Source organism: Saccopteryx leptura, chromosome 3 (genome assembly GCF_036850995.1).
Source record: "Saccopteryx leptura isolate mSacLep1 chromosome 3, mSacLep1_pri_phased_curated, whole genome shotgun sequence".
NCBI classification, from domain to species: Eukaryota; Metazoa; Chordata; class Mammalia; order Chiroptera; family Emballonuridae; genus Saccopteryx; species Saccopteryx leptura.
In genome coordinates, this window is record NC_089505.1 from 76,442,851 (window position 1) to 76,461,124 (window position 18,274).

Here is an 18,274-nt window from a genome sequence, read left to right on the forward strand (position 1 = left end):
TGGGAGGTAGACACTAAAAGATTTGTGAATGTCTTTGATATGTAAAACAACATCACTATTGTGTTACCTTGTAAGTTTTCATATGTAAAAATGTTTTTTTATAGATCCTATAGACAAATGTTATAAGTTTGTTAATGACTGATTATTGTGTCATGTTCCTCTTCCTCCCTCTCCCCCAACCTGTATGTGATCAAGTCTATATAACAAATTGCAGGGCTAATTTGCACACACACAATTTGGGTTAGCTATACCACGTGTAAGTCATATGCAGCCGGCTTATTAATAAATCTCCTCCTAAAAATTCTTCTGTATCCTGCCTTGGTGTCTCTATGTAACCCGCAGAATTAAGGTACGCTACTTTACAACATGATGACGTCCTGGCTGGGGAGTTCAGCTGATTAGAATGTCGTCCTGATATACCAATGTTGCAGTAATCCTGATAGGGCACATACAGGAAGCAAGCAATGAATGCATAAATGAGGAAAATAACAAATCCATGTTTCTTTGTCTCTCGTTGCCCCACTCCACCTAAAAATCAATCAATCAAAAAAAAATTAAGGAACATTGCGATGACACCCAAAAGGATTGAATGTTGAATTATAACTTTGACAATCTGAACATTGTTTATCAGATTGTTCCTAGATGGCCCTGGACCAGTTGCTCAGTGGCTTAAAGCATCAAGGGTATGGGTTTGATCCTGGGTCAGAGCACATACGAAAATCAACCAACGGGCAAGGCTCCCTGCAGACAACGCAGCGGGGATGTCTGTGAGCCAGGTGGGTGCCCTGGCAGTGGCAACGTGACCTGGGCTTCTGCCTCCCTCCTGTTCCTCAGAAGCCGGCCAGTGACCAGCATGGAAGCAGCGGCAGTGGAGGCGAAGGTTGCAGTGAGTGTCTCTCCTTTCCATCAGCCAGAGCCCGGGGGGGGGGGGGGGGGGGGGGCAGGGGAGGCCAGGAGGACGGGGTGGCTGGAGGGAGTCTGCTGCCTGAGAATGGGAATTCTCTTCACTGGGATATGGAAACTGTTCAATCACCAGGAACACACAGTTATCGTTGTTAGGCTGGGTAATGCAAGAAAAACTACCATCCTTTCCCAATATTCTATGAATGAGGTTGTACGTACATCCCCTGCAATAGGAAGTAAAGTAGAAGAGATAGTGATTAACAATACACGATTCCTAATGTGAGATATTGGTGGCCAAGAATCTCTTCGTTCTTCTTGGAACACTTACTATTCTAACACAGAGTTTGTAATAGTTGTTGTGGACAGTACAGACAGAGAAAGGATTTCTGTGACTAGAGAAGAACTCTGTAAAATGTTACCCCATGGGGATCTAAGGAAAGTTGGAATGCTGATTTTTGCTAATAAACAAGATGTTAAAGAATGCATGACTGTAGGAAAAATCTCTCAGTTTTTGAAACTAAATTCTCTTAAAGATCACCAGAGGCATATCCCAGCATGCTGTGCTCTTTCTGGCGTGGGATTATGCCAAGGACTTGAATGGATGATGTCACGATTTAATATTAGATGATCTCTATTGACCTCTTCTTGTAGACTTTGTGTAAACGAGGTGCAGGACTTTTCCTGAAAGATGCAAAAATTAATGGTTAAGATATATTTATAGTAAAATGATTTAAGGTTCTTCTATAAGAAGAAAAATTAAGACCACTTATTTGAAAACGAAGATGAAGTCTCACCTTCCAATTGCTTTCTCATTAGTTTTTTCCAAAGCAAGATCTTAAAGTTGTGATTGACATTTTTCTCATAATGAATCATCTCAGGACATTGAGTAGCCTGTGGTAAGTACAAAAGCAGAAGAAGAAATGTTTAACTTCAAGAGCTTTATTATCAGTATAACCCTCCTTAGTTGAATGTTGTTCTCGTGCCATAAAGTCAAAATAAAGCAGCACAGATACTCAATTTCTGATTTTTTAAAATGTAATGTTACTTATGAAAAATATTTTGCATAAGGTTGTGTATGTATTGTGTATATACCTCAACTTCAAGTTAATGGTTTTGATTTATATTTTAAAGAAAAGTGAATAACAAAAATTAATAATATTCTTAATTATAACAATAATGACATGAGTACTGGCATTGGGTTAAGTGCCAGTATGTGCTTCCCCCCATGTTCTCTGTATTGTACTAACCACCCCCCAAAATCATTGAGCTGCTCTTTGAAAAAAGAAAGAAAGGAAAATAATTGACATTGTATACCTATGTTTTTGTTGTTACTGATCAAATCACATAGATGAAAACATAATTCAATGAATGGAATAGCTATCAGATTCTTGGCTTTACTAATGGGCACAGTTGCACATTGAGTAGTTATCAGATTGTTCCCTTCATTAGACCTTATGCCATCTAAATTACTGAGTAAATTATTAATGTATTAATCAATAATTAATTGTGATTAAAATTACCAACCAATTTTTTTCAGTATTGATTGAAAACTGTTGTGTGAAATGTCTACCCAGAGAAGTGTCACCTTATAAATATTATCAAATAATTTAGCTAGATTCTTAAGTATTAAATTACATGTCAAGCATTTAAAGTAAATTTAAAATTAAAAGTAAAACATTTTTTTCAAGCAACAGAAATAACTTACTAATTTGAAAGTTGATTATTTCTTAACTCTTGAAATAGTTTAAAATTTTTCATTTTGTTTTATCCTCTTACACCACATGAATGTATTGTTTGACAATTATTAAATACATGTTTTTTAAGTGCTTTTAAGAACTTGGTTTAAACATTGATCGACATAATACATTTTTTTCAATGTCTAAAAGTCAAAGATATTTCTGTTGTGACTGTAAACCAAGTTACCTGTGTTAAAACATATTCTTGGGTGCTCATTCCTTAAAACTCTGAATGCTAATCCAAACTGGCATGTTTTAGACTATTCAAGAAAAAATAATTTTAATATCAGCCTTTTAGATTTGATGAAGATTTTGATGAGGAATAATAGAATGTACTATTACATTGCCAAAACTTTGAAAGTTTCTTTATGCAAAATTAAAATACTCAATATCTTTTTAAAAAATCAACCAATGGCCTGACCAGGCAGTGGTGCTCGAAGTGGTTGGCCTGTTGGCCTAAGTCCCAGAAGACTCAATTTCAAAACCCTCAGGTGTCCCTAAGCTTTAGTACCTTTTCTGGTTTACACCTTCTGACAGGTGTCAATCTACAGGATTATCACTTCAAACCACCTTCTAACAGGTGTCAATCTACAGGATTATCACTTCAAACCACCTTCTAACAGGTGTCAATCTACAGGATTATCACCTCAAACCACCTTTTTTTGTTTGGGAGTTCCTAGCAGGGAGCCCTTTTTAAGTTAATCTACTGAAATGTCACATCAAGCCACTTTTAAGGTGTTCTTAGGAAAGCTTCTTGTTTATGTTAACCTACAGAGTTATGACATCAAGCTCCTTCTTATCTATGTATAATTTCACACACACACTAACTGGGCCCTGCGTGAAAGGCAGAATCTGCTTATCATATCTGTACACATTAGATTAATTTCTATCCAGACAGCATAACTTTATTTACTTTCTTTAATTGTTTTTAATATTATTGTGATAGGGTTGTGTATGGGACCTCAGTATTGTGTGTAGACAGTTGGACATAAAAAGGAATTTTATACTTGCTTTTGGCAGCTTAGAGTAGAAAGTCCCCAATAGTCTACACAAGGAAGTTAAGCATTGAACGGAGCTTGCCTGTGGCAGTAGCTTAGAGGAGAAAATTTTTACAAGCCCAGCTAGTTAGGTATCTTGACTTAAATCTTGCCTACAGAAACAAAATGTAGTTTTATGCTTTTAGCCTTGTAGCAATTATAGGAAGAACTGTAATCAGCTTTAGAACAAAAATGCTTTCTACCAAAATGTCAAGAATGTTGTGCATACCTGTTGTAATAGCTATGACTTTGTAGTTTATCCCCTTAAATACTGCTCTCTCCCTAGACTCGGGGCTGTTAGCTGTTTTCCCTGTGTGGATTCTCAGCTAGCAGTTGCCAGCCGGCTAATAAAGGCTCTTTAAATTTATAATCAATTTGGGCTCTGATCAATAATTACTTGTGTTCTGTCCATAACAGTTATATCTTAATTATTTCTATATAACTTCCATATTTTCCTATATTTCTATATATTTAATTACTATGAAATTATATTATAGCAACACCAGATAGCCACATTGAGCACAGGCTCACTGAATTGACCTCAGGATCGCTGGCTGGAGTGTGGGATTATAGAGATGATCCCATGGTCACTGACTTGAGCCCAAAGTTCACTGACTTCAGCCTAAGGTCACTGGCGTGAAAAAAGGGTGACTGGCTCAGTGGTGCACCCCTCTGAAGGCAGATATAAGAAAGCAATCAATGGCCTGACCTGTGGTGGCACAGTGGATAAAGCGTCGACCTGGAAATGCTGAGGTTACTGGTTTGAAACCCTGGGCTTGCCTGGTCAAGGCACATATGGGAGTTGATGCTTCCTGCTCCTCCCCCCTTCTCTCTCTCTGTCTCTCTCTCCTCTCCCTCTCTCTCTCCTTTCTAAAATGAATAAATTAAAAAAAAGAGAAAGCAATCAATGAAGAACTAAGGGGCTGCAACAAACAGTTGATACACCTCATCTCTTTCCCTTTCTGCTTGTCTCTGCCTTTCTCTCTTGCTCACTTGAAAAAAAAATCAACTAATAAATGCATAAATAAATGGACCATGTGGGTGTTTCTCTCTCCTCTCTTTCTCTCTCTAAACACAAGTATTTTTTAGAATTTAAATTTATTTAAAAAAAAGATTTTCCCTGACTAATGTTTAATAATTTTTTATTAATGCATTTGTCTCTTGATTAAATATATCACCATATTGATTATATTATTTCCCCAGTGTGCATTCCGGATTCTATGTGAAAATTTATTCTGATGAAAGTCCTTCCAAACTGAATATTTTTGTAGTTTTCTCTAACTTGTATAACTGTGATATTTTGTTATTAATAAAGAATAGATTGCCTGACCAGGCGGTGGTGCATTGGATAGAGCGTCGGACTGGGATGCAGAGGACCCAGGTTCGAAACCCCGAGGTTGCCAGATTGAGCGCGGGCTCATCTGGTTTGAGCAAAAAGCCCACCAGCTTGAACCCAAGGTTGCTGGCTCCAGCAAGGGGTTACTTGGTCTGCTGAAGGCCCGCAGTCAAGGCACATATGAGAAAGCAATCAATGAACAACTAAGGTGTTGCAATGCGCAATGAAAAACTAATGATTGATGCTTCTCATCTCTCTCCGTTCCTGTCTGTCTGTCCCTGTCTATCCCTCTCTCTCTCTGAAAAAAAAAAAAAAGAATAGATCAAAAGTTTTCTATCTTTATTGCAATGGTTGTGTTTGATACCAGGAGAGATTTTCTCCAGTTGTGAAAACTAAAAAACTTCTATAGATTTTTAACTTGATAATACTTAATTTATACATAATAATTTTAAATCTTTAAGGTTGATTCTGATGGGACTGAAAGTTCAATGTAAGGCTTTCATCAAATCATTTCATGTGTTGGTTTTTTTAAATACCTTTTTAAATCTATGTAATGTTGGTAAAAGATTTGGGGATCTGTGAAATGCAGATTATGAAGATTATACAATATAATGTAGTATTTCCATCAGCCTTGTTGGCATGAAAGACATTTCAGTGTGCACATTCATTGTCACAAGCAAATAAATATGGGGCTTATTGGTCAGATAAGTTTGTAAATATGATATATAGGTTTGCTCACTTACAGTTTGCATTTGGTGTGGGGGACAGGCTGTAAGCAGGCAGGATGGTTATAGCCTAAGGCTTAGTTTTAAGACTAAGCTTTTCCCCACATCCTTGACTGTTGCATGATAGGATAGGGGGTGGTGCACTCTCATGAGGAATCCCATTATGCCTCAGATAAGTGACTTTGTATTAGAGACTTTCCTATTTGTATATTGGATTAAAGGTTTTGATTTCTGGCCCTGGCCGGCTGGCTCAGTGGTAGAGCGTTGGCCTGGCATGCAGAGGACCCGGGTTCGATTCCCGGCCAGGGCACATAGGGGAAGCGCCCATTTGCTTCTCCACCCCCTCCCCCTCTTTCCTCTCTGTCTCTCTCTTCCCCTCCCGCAGCCAAGGCTCCATTGGAGCAAAGATGGCCCGGGCGCTGGGGATGGCTCCTTGGCCTCTGCCTCAGGCGCTAGAGTGGCTCTGGTCGCCGCAGAGCGATGCCCCAGAGGGGCAGAGCGTCGCCCCCTGGTGGGCAGAGCATCGCCCCTGGTGGGCGTGCCGGGTGGATCCCGGTCGGGCGCATGCGGGAGTCTGTCTGACTGTCTCTCCCCGTTTCTAGCTTCAGAAAAATACAAAAAAAAAAAAAAAGCAAAATAAAAAAATAAGGTTTTGATTTCTACACTATAAAATGGGGCAGACCAGGAGCTTGCTCTCTCTTGGTTCCTGCTATCACCATTGCAGGGGCCTCCCTGATCCCTTGCCCTTCATGGGAAAAGCTGGCTTTCTGCTTTTCCCTTGTCTTCTCTTGTGGTTTGTGTTGGAATCCATGGGAGTCTGAAAGACCAGAGTAACAGGCTTTATTGAAAGGAAGAAAGGAACCCTGCTGGGCACTTCTCCAGGGGAGAAGAGCACCAAAAACAGACTGAGGTAAAACTTTATAGGGTTGGGAATAGCCTCAAGCAAGGGTGTGCTGGTATGTTCCGCTTTCTGGGGTGATTAACCAGCTTCCTGGAGTTTCTTTGTCCCATGGGTGATTGTCCAGTAATTAAAGGTGGGGTCAGGCAGCCAAGCGGAACAGCAAAAGGGCAGTTTGGAAATCACGTATCTATCAGTTTGCCTGTCTTGGTAAGATACTAATAAACAGAATAGCCCACCATCCTCCGACTCTGCCATTTCTTTACCGTCTGCCCGAATCCAATGGGAACCTGCATATGAATGGCCACGATGGAGGCTCCTGGCCTTACAGGGCTGCTAGAATGTTTCATTAAACTCAAAACATTTGGAAAAAGGTTGTTGATAAAAGCCAAGAATTCATATTGTTTTGAGAAGATTAGTTGCTTGTAAAATTTATGAGGGAGTGAGATAAATATATTTACAAGAGAGAAAAGAATATTTAATCAATTGATGCAAAATTTTTACATATGTCTTGTGGGAGACTGCAAGCTGGCAAAGCCCTCACAGTTTAAGGCTTAGCCTAAGGTTTAAACTCTTTCCCCACACCTCCATATTGGCTATGAGGCTGAGTGTTTCTACTTGTCCCATCCCGCCACCTTACTTGCTTGCTTAAGTTGCTAGAGGCAATATACATGCTCTTCCTCTCACACTTTGTTTGTTCTAATGTTGGTTGATTTCAGTTATGCAGGGTGGAAGGTTTTCTGCACTTGGAAGAATTCCTAGGATACCTTGAAGATGTGTGGCTTTGTATCAGAGTCTCCCTTGGTTACTCGGTCTGCTGAAAGCCCAAGGTCAAGGCACATATGAGAAAGCAATCAATGAACAACTAAGGTGTTGCAACAAAAAACTGATGATTGATGCTTCTCATCTCTCTCCATTCCTTTCTGTCCCTATCTATCCCTCTCTCTGACTCTCGCTCTGTCTCTGAAAAATAAAATTTTTTAAAAAATACATGACTAAGTGGAACAACAAATGCTTCCCTTCCCCCTCTCTTCTTTTTCCCTTCCTTTCTCAATCTCTCTAAAAATCAACAAAACTTAAGCCCTAGCCAAGTAGCTGTGAAGCCTCATCCTGGAGCAGAGGTTACCGGTTTGATTTCTCGGTCAGGAAAAATACAGGGGCAGCTTGATGTTCCTTCTCTCTCAAAACAAACAAACAAATAAACAAAAGGAAAGGAAGGAAGGAAGGAAGAAAAAAAATAAAATAAAGGACCTAGCCTGACCAGGTGGTGGCTCAGTGGATAGAGCATCGAACTGGGATGCGGAGAACCCAGGTTCAAGACACTGAGGTTGCCAGCTTGAGTGCAGGCTCATCTGGTTTCAGCAAAAGCTCACTAGCTTGGACCCAAGGTCGCTGGCTCGAGCAAAGGGTTACTTGGTCTGCTGAAGGCCTGCGCTCAAGGCACATATGAGAAAGCAATCAATGAACAACTAAGGTGTCGCAACAAAAAACTAATGATTGATTTTTCTCATCTCTCTCCATTCCTGTCTGTCTGTCCCTATCTATCCCTCACCCTGATTCTCTCTCTGTCTCTGTATAAAAAAAGAAATAAAGAAAAAATGAAAAGAAAAGAAAGGACCTCAAAATTATTGGATATTTCAAAAATTTCATAAACACAGGAACTAGTTTGAGTTAGTGAAGTAAATTCTGTATTATAAAAAGAGACGATACATTTTTAATGACATAGAACACACAGTATTTACCATTATCAAATTGTTTTATTTTTATGTGAAAAAGAAAAACAGGGAGAGACAGAGAGACATAGACAGGAAGGGAGAGAGATGGAATGAGAAGCATCAACTCATAGCTGTGGCACTTTAGTTGTTCATTGGTTGCTTGCTCATATGTGCTTTCACTGGGGGGCTCTACCTGAGCCAGGGATCTCTTGCCCAATTCAGCAGCCTTTGTCTCAAGCCAGTGACCTTTGGACTCAAGCCAACAAACATGTTATCATGTCCATAATCCCATGCTCAAACTAGTGAACCTACACTCAAGCTGGCAACCCCTGGGTTTTGAACCTGGGTCTTCACCATCTCAGGTCAATGCTCTATCTACTATGCAACCACCTGGTCAGGCAACTTTTAGGTCACCAAAAAAGGGACTCACAAGGCCTACTAAATTTTATAAGAAATTTTATTATGCATCTGTGAACAAATGGGCTGAGACCTAAGTGGTGGCAGCAGCAAGAGGATGAAAAGTCGCATCCTGTACAGGACTGAGTTTGGTGTAATTCTCACTGCAGGGGGAAAACTTCTCTTACCCATGGAGGTTTAAGCAACGAGGGAGGTAGGATGGTGCTAAGTAAAGAATGTTCAGATAAGTGATGGGGGATCAATATCTGTCAGGATGCCCCAGCATTGAGCAGAGGTAAAATAGCTATCAAGATTAAACAGGTGGAGTTACTAGAACTGCTTAGTCATCTGAAGCTCAATCTGACTAGTTGAGGCTTTTGGTAAAAGGCCTTGGATCTAAAACTAACATCCCAGCCTGACCTGTGGTGGCGCAGTGGATAAAGTGTCGACCTGGAAATGCTGAGGTTGCCGGTTCAAAACCCTGGGCTTGCCTGGTCAAGGCACATATGGGAGTTGATGCTTCCAGCTCCTCTCCCCTGTCTCTCTCTCCTTTCTCTCTCTCTCTCTCTCTTCTCTAAAATGAATAAATAAATAAAAATTGTAAAAAACAACAAAAAAAAAAACTAACATCCCAGCCTTTTGTAATTAAAAAGAAGGGATGAAGGTCTTTTACTCTGTAGCTACTTCCTGCTGGTTAGAATTATTGGAGTATTTAGGGGCCGGGGACAAATGGGAGTCTGCTGGTTGTTGATATCAATCTTCTGAGTTCCATTTAGTGCCTGGTATGAAGTGTTGGCCTGAAGTAACATAACTTTTCCCATGGATTGGTTTGTAAATGCCCCAAAATGGTCCTGAAGTACAGAAGAAAGGTGGCACACAAGCCATGGTCCTGAAATTAAACTGAGGATTAGGGGGGCTATAGGACCTATGAAAAGGAATAGCCACACATACCAATTAATTTGTCTTGTTGTAAAGTACCGTACCCCAGATGCTAAAAAGTATTGTACCTCACTTCTTAGGTTTTTGTAGAGACACCAAGTCCAGATGAGTTTTGAAGGGTTTTATTAAAGGAGGAGAGTTATTAAATATGCTGGCTGCATATGGCTAACACGGGATATTTGCAGACCCAAATAGTGTGTGCCAAATACATCTCAGGGGCTGTTTATATACCCTTGATCACACATGGGCTGGGGAGAGCATGACATCATGGCACAAGCTTACAACATTTGTTTAGGGGATACATAAAAACATTAAGACTTTCAAGGTAACACAATCAAAGACATTTACAATCTTTCAGGGTTCATCTTCCCTTTTTTGCCTAGAGGTTTCCAGGAAGGGGCGAGGAACTACAATCAATGTAGGGTGGTATGTAAATTATGTCTCCCATTGAAAGAGAAGTTCCTCAGTTAACCTTTATTTTAGATTTAAAACTAAATGACCCATTGTTCTTGCAAGACAAAAATTCTTCATTCTTCTCCCTCCCCTCCCCAAAGGAAGGATGGGACAGGAAAGCCTGGCCTTTCCTCCTAGAATATCAATATTAATTTTGCAGCTTTTTGGTACCTTACTACAGTCTAACCAAGAATCCCAGGTGTTGGGTTGACGTCCTAAGGGACAACCCTCTCCTTTTTCAGCTGTGAGGAGATCGAACTTCACCTGTTTTGTAAGGGTGTAGTGAAAGCTATAGTTGGGTCTAGCCAAGAACTGATTTTGTAAGGATGTCTGCTTGTTTGGATGTGAACTCTAGGAGAAGGGACTTGACCTCGATAGTCTAGTGAAGGAAGACTATGGCATAGCAAGATACCCATTTCCCTGGTGAGTGTAGAGGCTGCTATTGATGAACCAAGTGTGGTCCACATTAGGCAGAGATTGATCTATGATGTGGGGGAAAACAAACTCTCAGAAATCAAGAATGTTTGAACATGAATGGGTGGTGTCTTGGTCAGTGTAAGGCCAGGAACTGCCATCGTGGCCATTCACATGCAGGTTCCCATTGGATTTGGGCAGACGATAAAGAAATGGCGGAGTCAGAGGATGGGGGGCCATCCTATTTATTGGTGTCTCACCAAGACAGGCAAACCACAAAAGAAGACAAGGGAAAAGCAGAAAACCAGCTCTTCCCATGAAGGGCAAGGGATCAGGGAAGCCCCTGCAATTGTAATAGCAGGAACTGTGTGTCCAAGCTCCTGGTCTGTCCCACTTTATAGTGTAGAAAACCAAAATCCCTTAATCCAATATACAAACAAGGAAGTCCCCGATACAAAGTCACTTATCCAAGGCATAATTGGATTCCTCATGAGAGTGCACCACCCAGATCATACAATCAGTCAAGGGTGTGGGGAAAAGCTTAGTCCCAAAACCAAACCTCAGGCTACAACGACCTGGCCTGCTCACAGCCTGTCCCCCACACCCAATATAAGTCACAAGCGAGCAAACATATATGTATCATATTTACAAACTTATTTGACCAACATTCCACCCCTTTTGCTCGCTTTACAATCTAAACCACAGGCATCTTCCATGATGGTCACTGTGCAGGGAGTAGGATACATTGCATAAACAGAAATAGTACCAACTACAGCAATAGGATTAACAGATCAAAAACTATGGGCGAAATGAGAGAGCTGCCAGTGGCACCAAGAGAGGCAAATCTTTTCCCTCTGGCAGAATACAGGCCAGAGTTTTGTCTGCAGACAGCACCGTAGCTGGCACCAGAGGCCGCCCTGAGCGGGCATACCAAACCTTATTGGCCAATACACCAGCATCTGCTGGTTCTATGTGTAGTAAAATAGGGGAACTCATTATTGGCCATAAAGAAATTACAAAGGTGCCCTCCAAAATGCTGTCCCCTTGAGCACTCAAGGGATAATACACTTCTACCTTAGGTGGCCAGGTGCTGGTTGCCCAAGGAGTTAACTGGAGGTCCACCTCTAACCCCTTTCCCCATGGTGCCAACAAGGCCACCCATCTCAGATGGGGGGCCTGTACAGTCCAGGGCCAAGTCCATTGAAGCCATTGTCCTTTAAGAAGGGCTGTTGGAGCAGGCAAGAGCACGTTGCCCTGCTGTCCGAAACCTGGCTTGAGTAAAATGTCCTTGGTGCGTATCTGCAACTGAATAGGGGCAGCTGTCCGATGCAGGAGGGCCTCTACTGGAGCTGGGCTTCCCCGTCGAGGTCGCTCATTCAAAATCCGAAGTACTGTCCATAAGCAGCATGTCCATCCAGTAAGAGAGCCGGTGCCCCCCTCCTGTCGCAGTCCCTGCTTTAAGAGTCCATTATAACGCTCAATGATACCAGCAGCCTGGGGGTGGTAGGGAACATGGTACTTCCAGTCCACCCCCAGCTTTTGAGCCCATTGCCTCACCGTTGAACCAGTGAAGTGGGTACCATTGTCACTTTCAGGACCAGCGGTCGCCTGTATGCAGCACTCAGGCGGTCCAGAGCCTGTATGACTGCCCTCTGGTCAGGGTTACGAGCGGGGTAAGCAGCAAGCAGCCCGATGGCAGTATCTACACAAGTGACTGCATACTGGTACCCTTCTGACTTTGGTAAGGGTCCAATGATGTCTATCTGCCATCGTGTCAGTGGGACATGACCCCTCTGGATCTGTCCAGGTGACACCAGTGGTCTCCGAGGGTGTTCCTTGGAACATACTGCACATTGCTCACAGGCTGCAAGTACCTCTGCATAGGACACAGGCAAGTTCCAAGCCTTAACCGTAGCCCACATAGTTTTCTGTCCTGCATGGAGCAGGCGCCGGTGGAGCCACTGTGCCACATCACCTGCAGGTGCAGTCTCCAACCATCACATCCTTGCCAACGTATCTGCCTCATCATTCCCAGGATGGGCTAGAGGGGCATGCCCTGTGACATGATATACTGTCACCTGCTTCTGGTGTCCTATTTCCCATAAGTCCTGCCACATGGCCTGACCCCATAATGGACGGTGCATTACCATCCACTGGTTAATGTGCCAAGTAGCAATCCAAAGGGTCAGTCCACGATAGACAGCCCAACTGTCAGTACAGATCACCAGAGGTGAAGGTTCATTATGGGCAACTAGCCAAACAGCTCTTAATTCTGCCCATTGGCTGCTTTGGCCTGTACCCGTGTCCATCCAAATAGTCTCAGTGGCCGGATGGAAGGCAATAGCCGTCCATTTGGCAGGTTGGCCCCTGCTGGAACCATCAGTATACCAGGCATCTTCGGGGATGGGCACCCGCCCCTCCTGGTAGGGACTGACCTCAGGTTCTGCCTCCTGAGGCCCAGTTGCACCTGACTCTAAGGTCGCATAGGTGACTGGACCCAAGACTTCCTGCAGTTCTGCCCTCAATGGGCTGGTGCTAAGAGCACAGCGTTGTTGCAGATAGGCACCCCACTTGGCCAGGGTAGACATTTGGGCCATACCACTACGTGGTTTAGTTGCCCAATCTCTCACCCATCCAGCTATAGGGTATGTTGTTTTGACTGTAACTGGTGTTGTGGTTGTAATACTCTCAGTTGCCAGGAGGGCAGCATACACAGCTGCCAGCTGCTTCTCTACTAATGAGTAACGAACTTCAGCACCTTTCCACAATTGGGACCAAAACCCAATAGGTTGCCGTAGGCGCTCTGTCCACTGCCACAAGCCCCATCCAAACCCCTCCGAGGTTACATGAACATCCAGCTCACAGGGCCTGGCAGGATCAAACACATTCAAGGCCTGTGCCACCTTGACAGCTCTCTTAGCAGCTGCAAATGAACTTTGCGCCTGCTCAGTCCAATCCCAGCGAACCCCCTTTCGAATAAGGTTGTACAGGGGCATAGTAACTGAGCCAAATGCGGTATAAATGCTCGCCAATACCCCAACAAACCTAAGAATTCCTGTAACTGTTTTACCGTAGTGGGCACGGGGTATGCTTGAATCTTATCTATAACTGCGTCAGGGATAACTTTAATTCTAAGAGGAGCATGAGGCTGTTGAGTAGGAATATTAGCTTATAACATGTAACAGATATTTAACAGACAGCATTAATAGCAATACAGTTCATTAAAGAAACAAATGTTACTGATTAATTTCCTATAAACTGCACAAACCTTCTGCAACTTATATAAAACTAACTGGCTTTTATAATAATTTACTTTTAGTCAGAATTTTTCATTTTAAAACCTTTAACCTTTAGTGACAACTAAACTGGCTGCTGGAGAATAGCAAACTGCCAAAGGCATGTAAGGAGTAGGAGTGGCACTGCCAGTATCTTCAGGGATACGGGAGAGCTTTAGGGTTAGGAGACCTGTAAGGGTCGAAAGATAGGATTTAAGAGGCTTGCTGATACACGGTTTCAGATTTTTCTGTTTTGTGAGAGCAGGTTTAAGGGTTGGTGTGTAGGGTTAGGTAAATTTTTCTAATTTTCTGATTGGCGAAGGTCTGCATGTGGTTCTATAAGAAACTACTGAACAAACGTAAGAGGCAGGGTTTAAAAGTTAGAAAAATAAATAGAAGAGTGAGTGGACTAATGAAAGGCAATTGTCAAGATACCCAGGTTGTGTGAAACCACTGACTCCATGTTTACGAATTCGCTGGGCTTGAGAGAGAGAGAGAGTAGGAATAAGACAGGGCAGTGTGGCTAGTCCCCCTGCCCCTAGACCTACTTTTGTAGAAATTCCTAAAGCAACAAGAAGAGAAATTATCTGTATAACTCGTTTGGTCCTTAGATTGCCTAGTGTACTAGAAACTGGAAGAGGCTCATAGGGTGGGATTAGGTTGATATTTGGGGTGAGATAGATTAGGGTACAAGTTTCTGTCCAATAAGTAAGGAGACACATATACTCGTGGTCCCACATGAGTAGAAAGCACCTGATTGGGTGAGGCAGGCTGAGAGGTGAATAGAGAATGGAAGGACAAGGGGTTGGTTTTGTTTCTCTGTTTCTGAGCTCCAGATGGTCAGGGTGGAGGAAAGAGTCGTCCCAATAAGTGGAGAGAGTAGAGGATTGTTAGCTAGGGTGACTGATTAAACATTCTTTGAAAACCAGTTTTCTGACTGTATAAATTCTTTTTTCTTGGTACAAACCTATAACCTGCACAAACCTTCTACAACTTACATAAACCTTCAACTTTCATGCACTTTCTTATCCAGAAATATCTGGCCTTCATAACAATTTGCTTTTCCTTTTTCTTTCAAAAGTATTTCCATACCTTATACTTTCTATTATCAAAACCATACAATTCCTTCCTAGTCAGAACTCTTGATTTAAACATTTTTAACCTCTAGTGACAATCAAGCTGACTTTCTTTTTATCCTAGTTTTCCCCTTTCCCAAAGCCCAATTAAAAGAGTCCTTAGTTTTTTCATATATTTGCCATGCGTAGACCAACCAGCTTCAGGTTTGTGGTTGGAGTAAGGCATGCTGTTTTTCTACTTTAGCAGCAGTGGGAATTGTCAGGATCAGGGTGTGTAGACCTGTCCATGTGAAAGTCAGTCCTTGGGTGATGTAATACTGGAAGTGCCTCTTGGACAGTCTTTGAACAGTCTGCTGAGTAACCTGTAAATCCTGCAAGTATTTAGGAAAAGGCTGGTTACATTTCTACACTTTGCAGTTAGAGTTTAAGTCCTAGTGAACACTGCTTCTAGCTGGAATTAGCAGCAGGTCCCAGCCTATAATAGGCATGAAGCATTGAGATAAGAGAAATAAAGGAGATACTAAACATTAAATAAAGCAATAAAATCAGACTGTCAATACCCACAGTAGAGATCTTTGAGAAATAAATAAAATTTAAATATTCAAGCAAGGCATAGTAGATGGCCCTTGTGTTTATAAGAAATGATATTAGATTATCTGCTATTTGGAAGAAATACCTTAGGCTTCTGAACGATGTCCTTGGGCCCTCAGTGGCAATTCTCAGCATGCTGGGCAAGGTCAGGTCACAGGTAGCTGGAGCAGGGCTAGAAGAGACTGAACCCTCCCTCCATGAAGCAAGGGGGCAGCTTACCTTCTCGTGTCCCTCTTTCCACAGCAGAGGTGTGTCCCTTGATGGAGCCAGGAAGCCTGGCAGGCTTCAGTTCAATGACATTTTCTCCATTCTTGAAGTAGGGCCCTGATGGAATTCTATGAAGCCCTTAGGGCATTGGAGCCAAAAGCTGGTATTTCCTGACTTCTTTTGGGCCTTATTTGCCTTTTCTGTTACTTCCTTGGCCATTATAGACCTTAAAAGCCATGCTCAGAAGATCTCACTGAGGGGCTCGACTAAGAGCAAAATTGGGAATTCAGTGTTTAAAGAAGCCTATTAGACCGAGGAAAGAAAAGATTTGATCTGTGGTGGTAGGTGATTAGAGACTGTGGAGGGTCTGAGTTTGATCTAGGGTGAGACTTCAGGTGGTGGAGGTTAAGGTGATGCCTAGATAGACTAGGGACTGAGAATGAAGTTGAACCTTAGTAGAGAAGACATGATATCCCTTTACAGCAAGGAAGTTAAGAAGGGTGGTGGTTGAGTCTCTTTGAGGCAGGCAGGGAGGGGCTGCAGAGGAGTAGATTATCTACATATTGTAAGAGAGTACTAGTTTTAAGATTGCATGCTTCTAAATCCTGAGCTAGTGCCTGCCCAAATAGGTGTGGGCTGTTTCTGATCCCCTGGGTTAAGACAATCCAGGTAAATTGCTGGGCTGCATTAGTGTCTGGGTAAAGGCAAATGGAAAGTAAGAGTCAAGGTGTAGAGGAATGGTAAAGAAGGCATTATTGAGGTCTAGGATTGTGAAGTGAGTGGTGTTTGAGTGAGTGTATGACAGTAACTTGTAGAGATTAGGGACTACTGGATGGAGGGGAATTACTGCCTCATTGATTAGGTATAAGGCTTGTATGAGGCGATAAGCTCCTGAAGGTTTTCGAACAGGAAGGGTGGGGGTATTACAGGGAGAGTCCATGGGGATAAGTAAGCCTGGTTTAAGAGGTGGGTAATTATTGGTTTAAGGCCTTAGAAACAGACACAGTTACACATTAAACAATGACTTTACATAAAAGTTATGAATTAAGGAATTTAAATGAGTGCGGTTTACTTGTTTCAATTCAAATTATACTAGAGATATTTTCTGACAAAGAGACAAGATGAATTACTTACTCACATAGCTTAATATGCAATTCTGCTTTTTAAGTTTTTTGAGATGGCAGGGAGTTGCCAGCATAGAGGGGAGGAAGAGAGAAAGCAGGCGGATGGACAATGTGAGCAGCTGGATGGAAAGAAGGAGAGTCAGAATCTGCAGGAGGAGGAGGAGGAGATTAAAGTATTGGGGTGGCACCATGAGGTCAGAGGAGTCAAAAGGATTTAGAGTTCTGAGGAGAGGGGAGAGGACAAGGGGTATTGGAAGGCACAGTCAGTCTCTCAGGAGGGGTAAGGAATCATTGAAGAAGAAAAAAAAAGACAGCTAAAGCCAGTGGGGTGGGGGAATGGGTCAAAGAAGAAAAAGGGACAGAGCTGTCCATCTGTAAGGAGGAAGGAGGAGTTTAAGAACACTGTGGAGGAGGGAGGGGCCCCTGGCCAGCAGGCAAAGAGAAAGAGAGAGTGTGGTATTGCAGGTGAATGAGGTGAGGTTTCTTTGGCCAAAAATGGCCTGTGTGTAGAACAGAAGGCACAGAAATTAAGGACAGGAGAGAAGGGAGAAGAAAGCCTGCAAGTAAGGAACTTCTGATGCCCTCCCCATCCGGTGGCAGAAATTGTCAAGATCTCTTAGGATATTGTAATTGAATGTTCTGTTTTCAGGCCAATGGGAGTCATTGTCTAGTCTGTACTGAGGCCATGCCGTGTTACAGAAGAAGATTAATTTCTTCGGTTTGAGGTCTGAGAGACCGAGTTTGGTGAGGTTTTTTATGAGACATCCTAAAGGGGTCTGGTCAGAAGGCTTAGACTCTGAAGAACCCATAGTGGAGACAGGTGAGCAAGAGGGGGCGTCCCCGCCTTTTGTCACTGTCCCAAGAGGAGAGAATCTCCGTGTGGGGGAGTCGTCCCTGATAGAGGTCATCACCACCTGTCAGGGAGCTCCGAGGACGAGAAGTCTGAGAGAGTGGAGAGGTTTGGCTAGGCGCCTAGTCTTCCGTGCAGTCCACTGAGACTGAAAGTCAAACCCCTCAAAACGCGAGGCATGTCAGAGAAAACCATCCGACCAGAAAGGGGTGTTTTTAGAGAGAAATTTAGAGGCCAACTGGGGAAGAAGAAGGGAGAAACTCCTTACCTTCCTGGTCCAGCAGGGGTTCAGGACAGGGTAAGACTGCCGGCCAATCTACATACAATTACACGTCCAAACAGAATCAGGAAGTAAGCCTGGGACAAGCTGCCGCTGCCCATTACTTCCCTGGTTGTAAGTTTGGACAGCAAAGAGGGATTGTCCAGGCAGTTATACCCTGTCCCGGGTTTCGGCACCAAATGTTGGAATTTATGGGACTCCGAAAGACCAGAGTAACAGGCTTTTTTGAAAGGAAGAAAGGAACCCTGCTGGGCACTTCTCCTGGGGGGAGAAGAGTGCCGGTACAGACTAGGGGCGAGTTATATAGTGTTTGGGAGAG

General features: G+C 42.8%; 1 pseudogene; it reads left to right on the top strand.

Moving 5' to 3' along the window:
• Window positions 1-991: 991 nt before the first annotated feature.
• On the top strand, window positions 992-1,531 carry LOC136399372 (ADP-ribosylation factor-like protein 5A pseudogene; annotated as a pseudogene).
• Window positions 1,532-18,274: the final 16,743 nt, after the last annotated feature.